General features: G+C 41.4%; 1 pseudogene; it reads right to left on the bottom strand.

The window, feature by feature from the left end:
• Positions 1-230: 230 nt before the first annotated feature.
• The window catches only part of LOC147890380 (zerumbone synthase pseudogene), a 27,624-nt pseudogene continuing 12,991 nt past the window's right edge, over positions 231-14,863 (bottom strand).

Genomic DNA, 14,863 nt, shown 5'->3' with positions numbered 1-14,863 from the left:
TTGTCTACAGTTTCTTAATTAGAATAGCCATAACTTGCCATGATACAATTCTTTGTCACTTACTTAACCATTCTAGCGAAAGGGTTTTGCATCGTTCAATTTCTACAATATCAAGCACGTTTAACTCTTCATGTCAAAACTATCGAGTTCAATACCCTGCATCTCCCATAAATTCGTTGTTACAAGTGCTTTCATGTATCGTACTTACAATATCCACATCTATCCGCAGTTCAGCCTCGAATTCCATGCCTCCCCAGCTCTGTCGCTGCTGATTTCATCACCCCGAGCACTGCATGCTTGGATATCGTGTATGCATGCGCTATTCCCCCAGAAACTATCCCTGCAACGCTCGCCATGCAAACAATTCACCCCCCCTTCGACTCCCCGATCATCACCCTCGCCGCGTGCTTCACCCCCAACACAACCCCTCGAACGTTCACCCCCATCACCTTGTCGAAATCCCCCATGTCTAGCCCCGCTACTGCGCTTAGCATCCCCGTTCCGTTGATCCCCGCGTTGTTGAACATCACCATAGTTTGACATCGCGAAATCTACCAGGGCGCTGACGTCTTGTTCCTCAGTGACGTTGCAGTGGAATCAACTCGCAGACTGTCCCAGGGCACAGGCCTCCCCGACTCCGCTTGCAGCTCCCGTTATGATGGCTACTTTGCCGTCAAGCCTGGATGAGCAGCAGTCTCAAACATGAAAACTAGTAGGGTGTAACAAAACTCGGCCAAAACTCCTACTTAGTCAATCGTCTTTCAGCTTTCTCTGTTGACATGATGAAAGATGGAGCCCGTTGCAAAAGCTTCAAGGCCTGGAACTGCATCTACGGATTCGAAAGCAAGAAGTATCCGACCTTATCTAGAGATGTTTGATTGCAGCACATAAACAACTGTTACTGTGTCTGATAAATCTCGTCGCCGGCGGAAACCACCCTTCCAACTAACAAGGTTCCAAAGAATCTATACAATACTTGGCTGCATTCACCGGTCCTTACAAAATTGTAGTTTGCCAAGGAGGAAGATGTAAAATAGGGACCCCCAATTTGAAAAAACGCTTCAATTAATAAAAAACTGTATTGGAATTGCAAAAAATAATCTAGATGTAAGATTGTCATTAATAAATTGTTTAACAACGTTGCCACAGTCAAACTTGATTTCTACCGGACAGCAATCTGGACAATCTAGATGTGTTTCCCAGGGTTTGCAGTAGGACCAGGAGTGTTTTGATGCAATTGCACGAACTTGATGAATTCAACGAGCAGGTGAAAAGTAGTTGGAAGGTGTCTGCTAATTAGAGATACGGCGGTCGCTCGTGCTTTTGTTGTCGTCTGATTTGTGACCTGGCAACTTCAAATACGCTGATGCATTTGACTCTTGCAGCAGCGAAAGGGAGTGAAGGGAAAAGGTCATGTAACATTATTACCAGAACTACTCGTATCTTCTCGAGACTGAAGCTGGCAATTGTATTTACACGAGGGCTGTTCAGCTCAGGCTTGTTACGAAAGGAGGGGCACAAGAAGATGAGAAGAAGAAGATTGTTGTCTTTGTTGAGAAATCTGCCGAGTTACCAAAACACAAATCTTTTGCGACAGACCTCTTCTCAATTTTCGTTTGGTGAGGGGGTGGTTGTAACACACGTGGTTTGGGTGAGATGTCTATAAAGTAATATATTTGGTGCGCCAACGTCAAGAAAATTGGTGGAGCTTTGAAGAAAATTCGTGGAGCTTTGAAGAAAATTGGCGATTTCAAGGAAGGGATGCCAAGAGTCAACATGACGTATTGAACAAAGTGCAGAAAGCAAAGCTATAAAGATCTTGAGAGCTCTCTCGAACCTAAAGCTTGAGAAGGACAAATTTAGAAGCGTGATTAGCTTCGCTATGTCAAGTTCAGAAGGCAACCTTGAAACAAAAGGATTGAAATTGCGCTAGCTACATGGGGGAGTCACTCTTCATAAGCCACATACTAGTAGGGAGTCCGCACAATGATGTGGCATTTTATCAATTGCACGATTGTTTGATCAAATAATACAAACAGAGAACTATTTATGTATGTGTGTAAGGTATGTGTATGTAGACGTGTGTATGTGAATGTCCATGTGTGCATATGTTTGTGTGTGTGTGTGTGTGCCATACAAACAGAGAACTATTTATGTATGTGTGTAAGGTGTATGTATGTATACATGTGTATGTGAATGTCCATGTGTGCATTTGTTTGTGTGTGTGTGTGTGTGCGCACGCGCGCATCTGTGTGAGCACACATGCCAATGTGTGTTTTTGTGTGCATGTATACATGTGCATATGTATGTGTTGTGTAAGCATATACATGTGTATATATGTAGTTTGTGCATGTGTATATCCATTGGTAGTTCAAGAATCCAAGGGTGGTAGTTCAAGATCTCATGGTAGTTGAAGAGTCCAAGGGTGGTAGTCCAACAACCTGTGGTACTCTAAGTGTCCAAGGGTGGTTGTCTAGAGTTAATGAGTTCATAAGAGTCAAAGAGTCCAAGGGTGGTCTCAAGGTGAACATCCTGTAAGGACAAATTTGCCTAAACACATAGGAAGAGAAAGAAAGAGTAAAGATAAAATTTGTAATCTCACATTCGACCACATTGTAGTAGCCGTGTTGGCACCAAGGGGGGGTTTGAGAATTATCATGCCATGGAGCACAAAGAAATATGGTCAAATGTAATCCTACCCTCTAGCACCGATGATGTTACCAAGGTAGAATAGAGCATAAGTGAGAGAAACTATATGTGTGACCAATAAGGCACCAAGAGGGAGTGTTGAGAGAATGGTGCCTACAAGAACACATGAACAAGGTCTAGAGAGCTGAGAAAGAATTGTGCCTACGAGAACACAGGTACAAGGTCTAGAGAGCTGAGAAAGATCTAGAAGATAAGGATGGGTTATGGGTAGATAAGGAAGCCACATGGCATGATAATGTGCAAAGTTGACCTTGAGGCTATCTATATATGAAGCCTCCCATTGTATGATGGAGAGCAAGATAGATTGGGTTGATTGTGCCCATCTCTCTCTCTCTCTCTCTCATGGAGTTTCTTGTGTGGTCTGCAGAGCCCCTTAGATTCATACACTCTTTTTGTGTAGACTAAGCTTGGCAAAATCACACATTCTTGATATCACGTTTACGCACACGCACACATGCACGTGCATGCACACACACACACACACACACATGTATACTTTCCCAACTATGAATTATTCTTTCATTTACCCTCGTGAGATCTCCCCTTTACACTCTCTTTTTAACCAGCCCACTAATCGTCCCATACCTCCTCTAATTCTGTCTCAACCCATGCACTCATTCGCTCCTTCTCAACTTGTGACTTAAACTTCACTTGTGGATTAAATTTTTTCAATTATCTAAGAATCCATATGGTTGTCTATATTCTTAGGTAAAGCGATAACATGCCGGGGAAAACAGGCATTACTTGCCTACCCAAACGTAACTATGATGTTCTAATACCTAGTTTGTTTGGATGGTGGTAGGTAAGTGGACCTCGACCTTGGAACCTGGACTGCCTGAGGATTCGACATCTTTTTTCAACATTATGTTTATCAAACTCAATATTATAACAAATTCTTAATTTTGATCAAAATATTTGCAAACTCTAGTTGTTGCATTTTTCAACTTAGATGTCTCAAACTTTTTTCCCTTATATGTTTCCCTTTTTTTACTTTTTATCCAATTGAAGGAATTAATTGTATGGGTCAATTATTGATGGGACTTTTTAATCTAAACACACGCTTTGATTTCCCAACTAGACTTTCATCGGGCTAGTGCCATACACTTAATTCACATCCACTAGATAATTCTTTAGCATGGATAGTCCCTAGTCATTTTGTGATCTGCCTCACCTTTATATCTAATTTACTATTGGCATCATTTTTCATTTTGACACTTATCATATAGATCTACTTTTATTCACTTATTGGCAGTAGGTGGGGAGTAAGTTCCACATGGTGGGCTTACTCCCCACCATGTGGTCTTATCTTTGAGTTGGGGGTGGGCCACACACACACACACATACACACACACACACACACACACATTTGATTAGTAGATGTATCTCACACACACAAACACGTATTTCTTTACACAAACATGTATACTTCCCCAACCATGAATTATTCTTTCATTTACCCCCGTGAAATCTCCCCTTTACACTCTCTTTTTAACCACCCCACACACAAATTCCACTAATTGTCCCATACCTCCTCTAATCCCATCTCAACCCATGCACTCATTTGCTCCTTCTCAACTTGTGACTTAAACTTTACTTGTGGCTTAAATTTTATTTACTTATCTAAGAATACATATGGTTGTCTATATTCCTAGGTAAAGCGATAACAAGTCGGGGTAGATATTTTCATGAATACCTAATCATTCAATTTATAAGTGCATGGGATTCATTTACTTAGTGTAATTTGGACGATATGGAGCACACAAACATCGACAACATGGCATGGTCATGTGCAGATGGTCCTCACCATGCTAGTAAAGCAACAAATAGGTAAACAATGGGTGGATGAAGGTTTTTACTAAAGGATAACCAATAAGTACCAATAATACAAGGAGGGATATTATAGCACAAAGAGAGAGAGAGAGGGGTGGGGGGGAGGGAGGGCAGGCAATGGATCAATAATAGGATAGGGAGAGAGAGAGAAAACAATAGGAATGGAGGTATAACATAGGAGAATAGAGTCCAAAACATCAAAAATGAAAATGCTTATAGTGGACATAGAATGGTTGAGAGGGTGGGTGGCCGGTGTAGCACAATAAATAGAGGGGGGGGAAAAGAGAAGGGGGGTGGTCCTAGCGGGTGCATCTTGGAGGGAGAGGGGTTATCAAAGCAAATTTAGGAGGTGTTATATGTTGAAATTTAAAAGATGGAGGGAGGAGTTGCTAGACTAGAGTAGAGAAGAGGAGGAGGAGGAGACAGGAGAGCAACAAGACAATGAGGCGCAGCTTAAAGAGGATCTTGCTCAAAATGGCCCATGGGGCATTAATGGACAGGGTGGGGCTGATTTGGGGCAGGTGCAAGTGGGAGAGGGATTTGGGAGAAGGGGGGGGGTTGGGGCAGGTCAGGCATAGGTTAAGGGGGGCAGATGGGTTGGCATCCCCTTATGTTAGAAGAGCAACAAATGAACACTCTTCTCACAAATGCTTATGGGCCACCTCAACATTGCATTTTCCCATCAAAAGGAGCACTCTGTCTACCTCAAACCCCTTCCTAGTCCCTAAACATAAGAAAACAGTAATTGAAGGCCCTTTTGAGACCCCAAGTGTTCTTTGAAGAAAAATATTATGCCGCCTCAACATGGCATTGTCCCATTGAAAGGAGCATTTTGTCTACTTCAAAGGCACTAATTGGAGGCTCCCCAAATGTTCTTTGCAGCAAAAATTAGGGCAAAGGAGGAAGGATATATTAGATTGTACTAGAGTAAACTAGGTTGCGGTAGGCATCCTTTTCGCTATCAAGCACGTAACTACTAACTCAAAATTGAATCTAAATCCTAGTTTTTTATCAAAATTTTAAAGAGAAAAAACAAATGAGTAAAACTGAGGACATGAGATGCAACACAGGGCCCGTTAGGACCCAATCCTCCCTGCAAATATCAGGGGTGGTGATTTATTATTGATTTCGTGATGTCCATATTTTAGAAGCTGAAGTCCAACAAATATATGAATAAGGTGGTACAATAACTCCTCCTTGAAGTCTATACAATATTGTCACATGGAGTACAATCATATGAATTAATGTGTCGATATCTTTTGAACTTGCATCCAACTTGGATTTCCTTGCTCCCTCGCATTGATAACATGCATCACAAGAGAGGAATGTTGTAAGAATTCTGGTTATAAATGAGCAATTGAAAATATTTGTATGATAATATATAATTATCATGATTATATAATATATAACTATCATAACCACACACAATGTGGGCGACGAGGTGGCACGCTTCCTTCCCTAAAGAGTTATAATCTAAGCAAACGAGCCCTTCCCTGGGTGCCGAGATAACGTCGATAATATAAACGTTGCGATTTTTAGCGTCGAGGATAAGTCTTGCGAATGGATAAGATACTGGCATATTAATTGGATGTCAATAGTCATGATCGTAATCGATCGTCGATAAAATCACCACGAGCAGCACGTTAAGAAAAAGTCAAATTGTCATCTTTTAGCAATCTCTTTGATCTTGGAGGTGGCAAACAGTTAGTAGAATCAGATATGTGAAGTGAATCACATTGCGACAGCAAGTTTGCTTGAAGGCTATATCCACTTGTGGCAATCAAAGACCCCTCCCATTTAGATTACATCCCACGCAATCCATCTATCAAATTTCCAAATCGGATAGTGACAAAGATCACAGCTTTTGAAGTTAGACTCGCCACCTTGCACACTACTGAATAGAAGCAATAAGCATATCACGAGTACTAAACCTGTGCTTTGCACGAGCAAAGATGCATGACCATCCTCAACCACTCCCCATTTGAAGGTGGATCTTTGATTCTTAAATTGCTAATCAATTCACGTTGCATACTTGGATTGGATTTTGAACCCATGGCTCTAAGACCTTCCATCTCCTCTTTTCATTCCATTAACCTTCCATCTCCTCCTTCCTCTCGAAGCTGACCTTTCATCTCCTCCTCTGAGACCTTCCATCTCCTTCTTCCTCCCAAAGGTGACCTTCCATCTCCTCCATTCCATTGTCAACCGTCTATCTCCTCCTTGCCCCTAAAGTTGCCTTTTGTTGTTCCACCTCCTCCCCAAAGCATGCCTCTTGTCTTTCCACCTCCTCCCCCCTCCAAGCCTCCTTCCAAGAGCTCCTTCTTTGTGACACATGGCAGGCTCCTCTTCCAAGCTACCACATGTCCTCTCTTTTTTTTTTGGGTGTCTGTGGTTAATAGGTTAAAGAAGATAGGCGTTGCCATCTTTTTGCCAACTTGTAATAGGAGCAAAATTTTCTTCTTTCTTTGTATCGTTATAAGCCTGCCAGGAAGCAAAAGTAATGTGAATGATATCCTTCAAAGTTTGATCATTGTCCCATGTGTCTTGATTCAGTGTATGGCTTGAAAAACACAAGGAATTTTCTTCCTGATCTCACATCGGATCTTCGACTAGGATGAATTTGAATCTACCTGAGCACTCGTACAGTCAAATACTTCTGCCCTCGAGCCCTCTTGTTGTAAATCCCTTCAAGCAAGCAATCATGCCAAAACAAAGGCGATGAGAAAAGTGGTTGTGCAAAGCATCTGAGCTTGTCTCTAGCCCTCTAAAAGGGAGGCAAGAAGCATCCAAACAAACCAAGAAGCAAGGGGGGGATGCTGAGTTCCTTCTTCCCTCAAACCACAGCCTTACTAATTTCCAATCCAAGAGAAGCGTGAATTGCTATTATGACTTGCGCTTGGGCCTCGTAGCAGCTTATGAGATTATCAGCTTGTTGGTTTGAGTCACAGTCTGATGCAAAAAGCAAGAGCTTCTTAGATTTTGCATATATGGACGAGTGAAAAAGAACATCTAAATGATCCAAGTTCCAAGAGTAGTTCACTGAGCACTAAAAGATGCTCAAACAATGGATCATGAATTACTTGTAATTCTTATGAAAAGATGATGTGCGGATGAGATGAGGTGTCCTCTACAAGTTCCTTACGTAACTGAACTAGCCTTCCTACATCAACAAGTGGAGAGGGCTTCTCCTATATCTTATTTATGTAGTGATTGCTTGTGGGCTTCAACGCTCCCCAGGTGGCGATCTATATAGATCATGATCGGAGGGAAGGAAAAAGATAGCAAGAGGGACTAAAAACAACGAATAGGACGACACAGAGCCAAGAAGTGAGCAAGGTGTGCGCAAGGTAAGAGAAGAAGAAGACAACTAGAGAGAGGAAGGTTCGGTGATGCTGAATAGTCTTACTTGCTACAAAGTATCCACTTATAAATCCTTCCAAAATTGTATGACGAACTGTTTCAGAAATAGTGAAGAACTACTTACACTCAAAAAGCAAAGACCGATAAAGCGAAAAATTGAGAGAATATACACCATTAGATTTTCATGAAGATGAATGTCTCTACTTGTTACAAGTGGCTCCATGAGAGCTCAAAATACAAATACTTGCCTCTAGGCTGCCTACCGTAAAAATGAAAAATAGAACTATCCTATAGGAGATATTCAGTTAGCCATTTTTGTGAAAATTGGGAATTAAAATTGTTGATAAGGCACCTTACCCCATCTATATTTGTATGGGTTCCTAGTATTACAAAATATTTAATGAGGAAATAATGTGAAAACAATATGGTTTTATGCAAAGTTCATTTCCATGTGAAAAGAAAGTGCTTTTTTGCTACAACGTAACAAAGCTCTACCTATCAGACCCAAATTCAAAATGAAAGATTGGATAAGGGAAGTGCAAAAAGAATCCATTCAAGGAAAACACATTCTACAGGCCATTCTGACCCTATGGGGAGGCTTAAAGCATGCAAAAGAGACAAAACAGGGCATCTACTTTCTAAAAGTAGATTTTGACAAAGCCTACGACAGAATGGAGTGGGGATTTGTACTATCTTCTCTTTAAGGCATGGGAGTAGGACCAGGTTTTATTTCTTTTGTAGATACTCTTCTCAACCAGGCTAGAGCTAAGGTGGAAGTGAACGGATCAATATCCCCCTCTTTCTCCCTTAAAAGATCTATTAGATATGGTTGTCCCTTAGCTCCACTCCTTTTTGCCATTGCAGTTGATGCCCTTGGTTGCCTTATCAAGGATGAAGAAGACATTGGAATATCAGAGGGACTTAGATTGGTAACGGGGTTCAGATAGTTTGCCAATAGTTCACAAATGACACTAACCTCACTCTGTGCAATGACGATAGATTAGTTGAAAGCATCCTAAAATGTTTGGACATCTTTTGTACATTGCCAGGATCCAAAATCAACCATGAAAAAATAGGAGTTTTCAGTACTTGCAAGAATGTGATTTTGATCTGATTCATCGCTCGGGCTTGCAGCATGCGGTTGCAGATTACCTTTCCCAACATGATGCCCTAGAAGATAGCCGAGGATGCATCCCCTTTTTGAGCTATGTATGCAGCACATCAGCTCTCACTGGATCCTTTGGATGAAGTCCCAAATCTATGTTGCTCTGCTGCTCCTCGATTGCTGCTATTGTAAGAACATAGAGTGCATTTAAAATACTAGCTCTATATGTTGTGTTGATCTCATGACATTTGAACATGTTTTGTAAAGCACACAAGACTGTTTGTACTAATGAGTTTGAGTTGGAAATAAAAACAAAGAACATAAAAGATATCTTATGTTATATTATGAAAACGTTTTTACCATATTTTCCAAATAAAAAGAACCCTCTAAAATAGGTGATCTTCAAAACTAGCACAAAGTTGTATATCCTAAGGTAGCAAGTCTTTGTATGAAGACTGTAACATGAGACATCCAGTAGCCAGAGCACATCCAATTTGTGAATAGAAGTTGTACTATAGAACAAAGGTGTAGGATCAAATCAACCATCAAGATTCTTTAGTAGTTGCAAAGGGAGACCCTCAAACCAGCATCGCCAATGTGTGAATAGATGATGTACTATAGAACAGAGATGTAGGATTAGATCAACCATCAAGATTCTTTAGTAGCTATAAAGGGAGACATTCAAACCAGCTCTTCTTGAATTTTAGGCTAGTCAAAACCATGGTGATTTTATTGAAACCCTTCTTGATCATCAAGCTCTTTATAATGTTGCTTTTGCATTTGATTAAAGTTCACAAAGTCCCTTTTAAGTTGTCTTTCCTCTTGTTTAATCATGGAGCCAATCCTACCTATCCTTCATAGAGATGTCAAATCCCATTGGGATTCTAAGAAGTCTAAACACTTGTCCTTTAAGAATCTTCTTACAACCTAACTTCTTAAGCACTACCTGATCACCTCCACTTAGGGAAGGCTTAAAGCATGCAGAAGAGACAAAATAGGGCATCTACTTTCTAAAAGTAGATTTTGACGAAGCCTACGATAGAATGGAGTGGGGATTTGTACTATCTTCTCTTCAAAGCATGGGAGTAGGACCAGGCTTTATTTCTTTTGTAGATACTCTTCTCAACCAGGCTAGAGCTAAGGTGGAAGTGAACGGATCCATATCCCCCTCTTTCTCCCTTAAAAGATCTATTAGATAGGGTTGTCCCTTAGCTCCACTCCTTTTTGCCACTGCGGCTGATGCCCTTGGTTGCCTTATCAAGGATGAAAAAGACATTGGGAATATCAGAGGGACTCAGATTGGTAATGGGGTTCAGATAGTTTGTCAATAGTTCACAAATGACACTAACCTCACTCTGTGCAACGACGACAGATTAGTTGAAAGCATCCTAAAATGCTTGGACATCTTTTGTACAATGCCAAGATCCAAAATCAACCATGAAAAAATAGGAGTTTTCGATACTTGCAGGAATATGATTTTGATGTGATTCATCGCCCGGGCTCACAGCATGCGGTTGCAGATTACCTTTCGGACATGATGCCTTGGAAGATAGCCGAGGATGCAGCCCCTTTTTGAGCTATGTATGCAGCACATCAGCTGCCACTAGATCCTCTGGATGAAGTCCCAGATCTCTGCTACTCCTGGATTGTTGCTGTCGTAAGAACATAGAGTTTATTATTGTATGCATTCAATTCAATGCATTTAAAATACTAGCTCTATATGTTGTGTCGATCTCATGACATTTGAACATGTTTTGTAAAGCACACAACACTGTTTGTACTAATGAGTTTGACTTGCAAATTAAAAAAAAGGACATAAAAGATATCTTATGTTATATTATGAAAACGTTTTTACCATATTTTCCAAATAAAAACAACCATCTAAAATAGGTGATCTTCAAAACTAGCACAAAGTTGTATATCCTAAGGTAGCAAGCCTATATAAAGACTATAACATGAGACATCCAATAGCCAAAGCACATCCAATTTGTGAATAGAAGTTGTACTATAGAACAGAGGTGTAGGATCAAATCAACCATCATGATTCTTTAGTAGCTGCAAAGGGAGACATTCAAACCAGCACAGCCAATCTATGAATAGAAGCTGTACTATAGAACAGAGGTGTAGGATTAGATCAACCACCATCAGGATTCTTTAGTAGCTGTAAAGGGAGACATTCAAACTAGCTCTTCTTGAACTTTAGGCTAGTCAAAACCATGGTGATTTTATTAAAACCCTTCTTGACCATCAAGCTCTTTATAATGTTGCTTTTGCATTTGATTAAAGTTCACAAAGTACCTTTTAATTTGTCTTTCCTCTCCTTTAATCAAGGAACCAATCCTACCTATCCTTCGTAGAGATGTCAAATCCCATTGGGATTCTAAGAAGTCTAAACACTTGTCCTTTAAGAATCTTCTTACAACCTAACTTCTTAAGCACTACCTGATCACCTCCACTTAGAGTGGCATACCCAATTTTAGCATGATTTATAGCTGACCTAGAAGCTTGGCAAAATATGTTAAGGCAATAAACCACTTCTCTGATGTCTTGGTTTGTATTCCTAGTGGTCAATTTGTATAATCAGCAAACTATTGGCTCACTATCTTCTTTCCTAAAGGAAGTTCAATAGCCATTATGAGTCCCTCTTCTTTTGTGAAGTAGCCAGCCCAAAGAATTAGCAGCTATTGCGAAGGGTAAAGGAGAAATTGTGCATCCTTACTTGATATATCTTTTAATATCAAATGATTCTAACATTTTTCCACTGACACAGTCCTTGGCATTAGCATTCATAACAAGCTGTCTAATGTAGGATATAAAAACATTTCCTAGCCCCATGCCTAAGAGAGCTTGAAATTAAAAAATCCCATTCAAGCCTACCATATCTTTTATAAAAAATAATACCTCTTGTCATGTGTCCTTGGCATGTTGATATCCTTCCCATAGGTTAATAATAGCCTCTAGAAGAGGTCTACATTTGATAAAGCCCTTTTGCTCTTGCAAAATCCATTTCTTCATTCTCATCTGTATCCCAAGGGCAAGGGCTTTGGCAATAATCTTGTAGCTGCAAGCTTAGTTCCTTCTTTGCATTTAAGCTTGATGATCCCAGCATTCAAGTGACTAGGTGGACTTCTTGTCTTAACACTCTTCTTCTAGAGTTATAAGGATGGAATGGCCAACTAGCTCCTACAAACTTTTATAGAACTCAATAGGCAAGCCATCCTCACCTGGAGTCTTCCCATCTGCCATTACCTCAACTACCTTCTTGAGCTCTTTTAGAGATAGGGAAGCTTCAAGGTAAAAGATCCCTGCCCATTTTAAACAGTTCCCTTTCCTTTTCTACATTAGCATCTACCTCAATTGAGTGGATAAGAGGCTTTGAAAGTGTTTCTTGAGATATTCTAGATTTTCTTCACTACTAGAAGCATGAGAAGAGGCGTTAACTTTGAAAGGGAGATTCTATCATTGCTTCTCTTTCTCCTAATAAGTTTTAAGGTGTCCTTGGTATGTCTATCTATCCTTCCTACCCACTAATCTTTGAAGTATACTATTGACTCTACATTTCTAATCTCTCTTATTTTCTCAACACTCTCTTTGTCAAGTTTAGTTGTGTTTGAGCATTATTGCTCCCTGTTTTGGAAAACCCCTCAAGGGTTTCAATGCATTATTTAATCTTGTCCATTATCCTAGCCTTTATCATAACTCCTAGTGGCTCTAAGGATCCTTTGACTCCCTTCCACTACTATTTGCCATGAGTTAGTAGCAATTCTTTGAACAAACAAGATAGTGGACCATAGAAAATGCATTTCTTCCTCAACAATCACTACAAGGCATAGGCCATTTTTCGACGGAAATACCGACGCTTTTTACATTAAAAATTTTTTTTTTCACGGGCGCAAAGGTCGCTATAAAAGTCGTTAAAATCGTCGGAAAAGGAGCGTCGCTATAAACCGTCGCTATATAGCGACGCTGTTAATCGTCGCTATATAGCGACGATGTAAACGTCGCTATATAGCGACGATGTAAACGTCGCTATATAGCGACGATGTAAACGTCGCTATATAGCGACTCTGTTAATCGTCGCTATATAGTGACACTGGTAAACGTCGCTATATAGCGACGATTAACAGAAGGTAAAAAAAATGGTTAGTGGGGCTAAACAGGGCCAAAAGGAAGCCCTGTTTAGCCCCACTAACCATTTTTTTTTTTTTGTAATTACAAAAGAAAGTTTTTTATAACAAAATTTCCCTTGCTTGCAGGGTGATACAAAATTGTTCTTGTGAACGATGAGGAAGAAATGCATATACATATACAACTGTGTTTGAAACAAAATTACCCTGTGAAAGGGCGATACAAAATGGCTCTAACGAGCGGATATGAAAAATGCTACTACCACTACTAATCCGAATCCGAATCCGAATCCGAATCGTCTTGTTGGGCTGTACCCTGGTCCTCGGCACCTGCATCTTCTCCCTCGTCCCCGACACCTCCGTCTTCTCCTTCATCATCGGCACCTGCGTCCGATCCTTGCCCCTGTTGATCGCTCGTCTCTGATGATGGGACGCTTGAGCTTTGACCCTGAGAGTGAACCATATAAATCGAAAATTAGATTGGAACTTAAATTAAAAAGTGAGATTACAAGCAGGAGTAAACTTATACCGTGCGAGCAGCCACCTCAGCCCAATCGACTGTCGCTCCCATTGCCTCTTGCTCAATGAACCACGGCTTGGTTCCTATCCGAAATGCGCGCCGCGTCTCTGCATCCGTAGGAAGACGACCCATCGCAGCTTGCTGTGGATCCAATTTACGAGAGTTAGAGTTAGCTAAAGTGCATGTAATATGTAAGTAAAACAAATAGAGCAATACATTAAATGGAAAGAAGTAAACTTACCACGGTTGCCTCGAACGCATACCGTCCACCTGCACCAAAGTGCGAAGTACCTACGACATCCAGCCGTCTCTTCGCAGCCCTCCTCTGACCCTCGAACATTTCAGGATGGTCCCTATGTTGCTTCTTGAAGTACTTCCAATCAGCTTTGTCTGCCCAGCTGGGTTTAGACAACCCCTTTGTAATGGAAGTACGCATGGTTGATCTGCGATGCTTTAGGACCAAACCCATGCGCTCGAGCATATAACTGTTATTAAACTCCACATTTGGCGGATTAGGAAATCTGAGTTTTAACTCATCGATCACCGCCTGCTTCTTTTGGCCATCTTGATACCGCCAATCGATATTTATGCCGCTCTTGAAGTGATGACTCATCAACCGCCTCATGGCGGCCATCACTGCTTTGCCCTTTTTGTCTTCTATTATCTCTCCGGCAGATGTGATTTGATAGGAGAGATCCCCTGATGAGTAAGGGGGACTGACGGTAGCAGAGTCTGAAGGAGTGGAAGCTGCGTGACCGCTTCCGGATCGAGGAGTAGCTGTGGGAGTAGGAGAGGGAAAGGGACCTGACTGATACTGTGTCTCCGGACCAAGTGGAGACCTAAAGGAGCGTGAGTGTGCTGACTCATCTACATCTCCTGAGTCAGCACAACATGAGCCGCCCATCCTACTCTTCCTTCCCTTGCGGGAGGCATGCGCAGGTGATGATCCCGCGGTCGAAGGGGCGCGAGGGGATGGCTGGGTTGTACGTCCACCCGTCGGTGTAGGGGAAGGAATTGCGGAGGTCCTCTGAGAGAGCAGAGAGAAGAATCTCGCTGCCTCCTCATCGCTCATCTGCGCTACAAACTCGTCGGGAGTCCCAACAAAGCCATGCGCGGCTAGCAAAGGAGTCCCCTGAGGGGTAGTCGCAGTGCTACGTGGAAGAGGGGTCGGACTAGGGGTAGTCACAGTGCTAGGACCGAGAGGAGTCGGAC

This window comes from Dipteris shenzhenensis, chromosome 19, assembly GCF_047967505.1.
Source record: "Dipteris shenzhenensis isolate YYH24624 ecotype China chromosome 19, Dip_SZ_1.0, whole genome shotgun sequence".
NCBI classification, from domain to species: domain Eukaryota; kingdom Viridiplantae; phylum Streptophyta; class Polypodiopsida; order Gleicheniales; family Dipteridaceae; genus Dipteris; species Dipteris shenzhenensis.
This window is presented reverse-complemented; position numbering and strand designations above follow the sequence as displayed.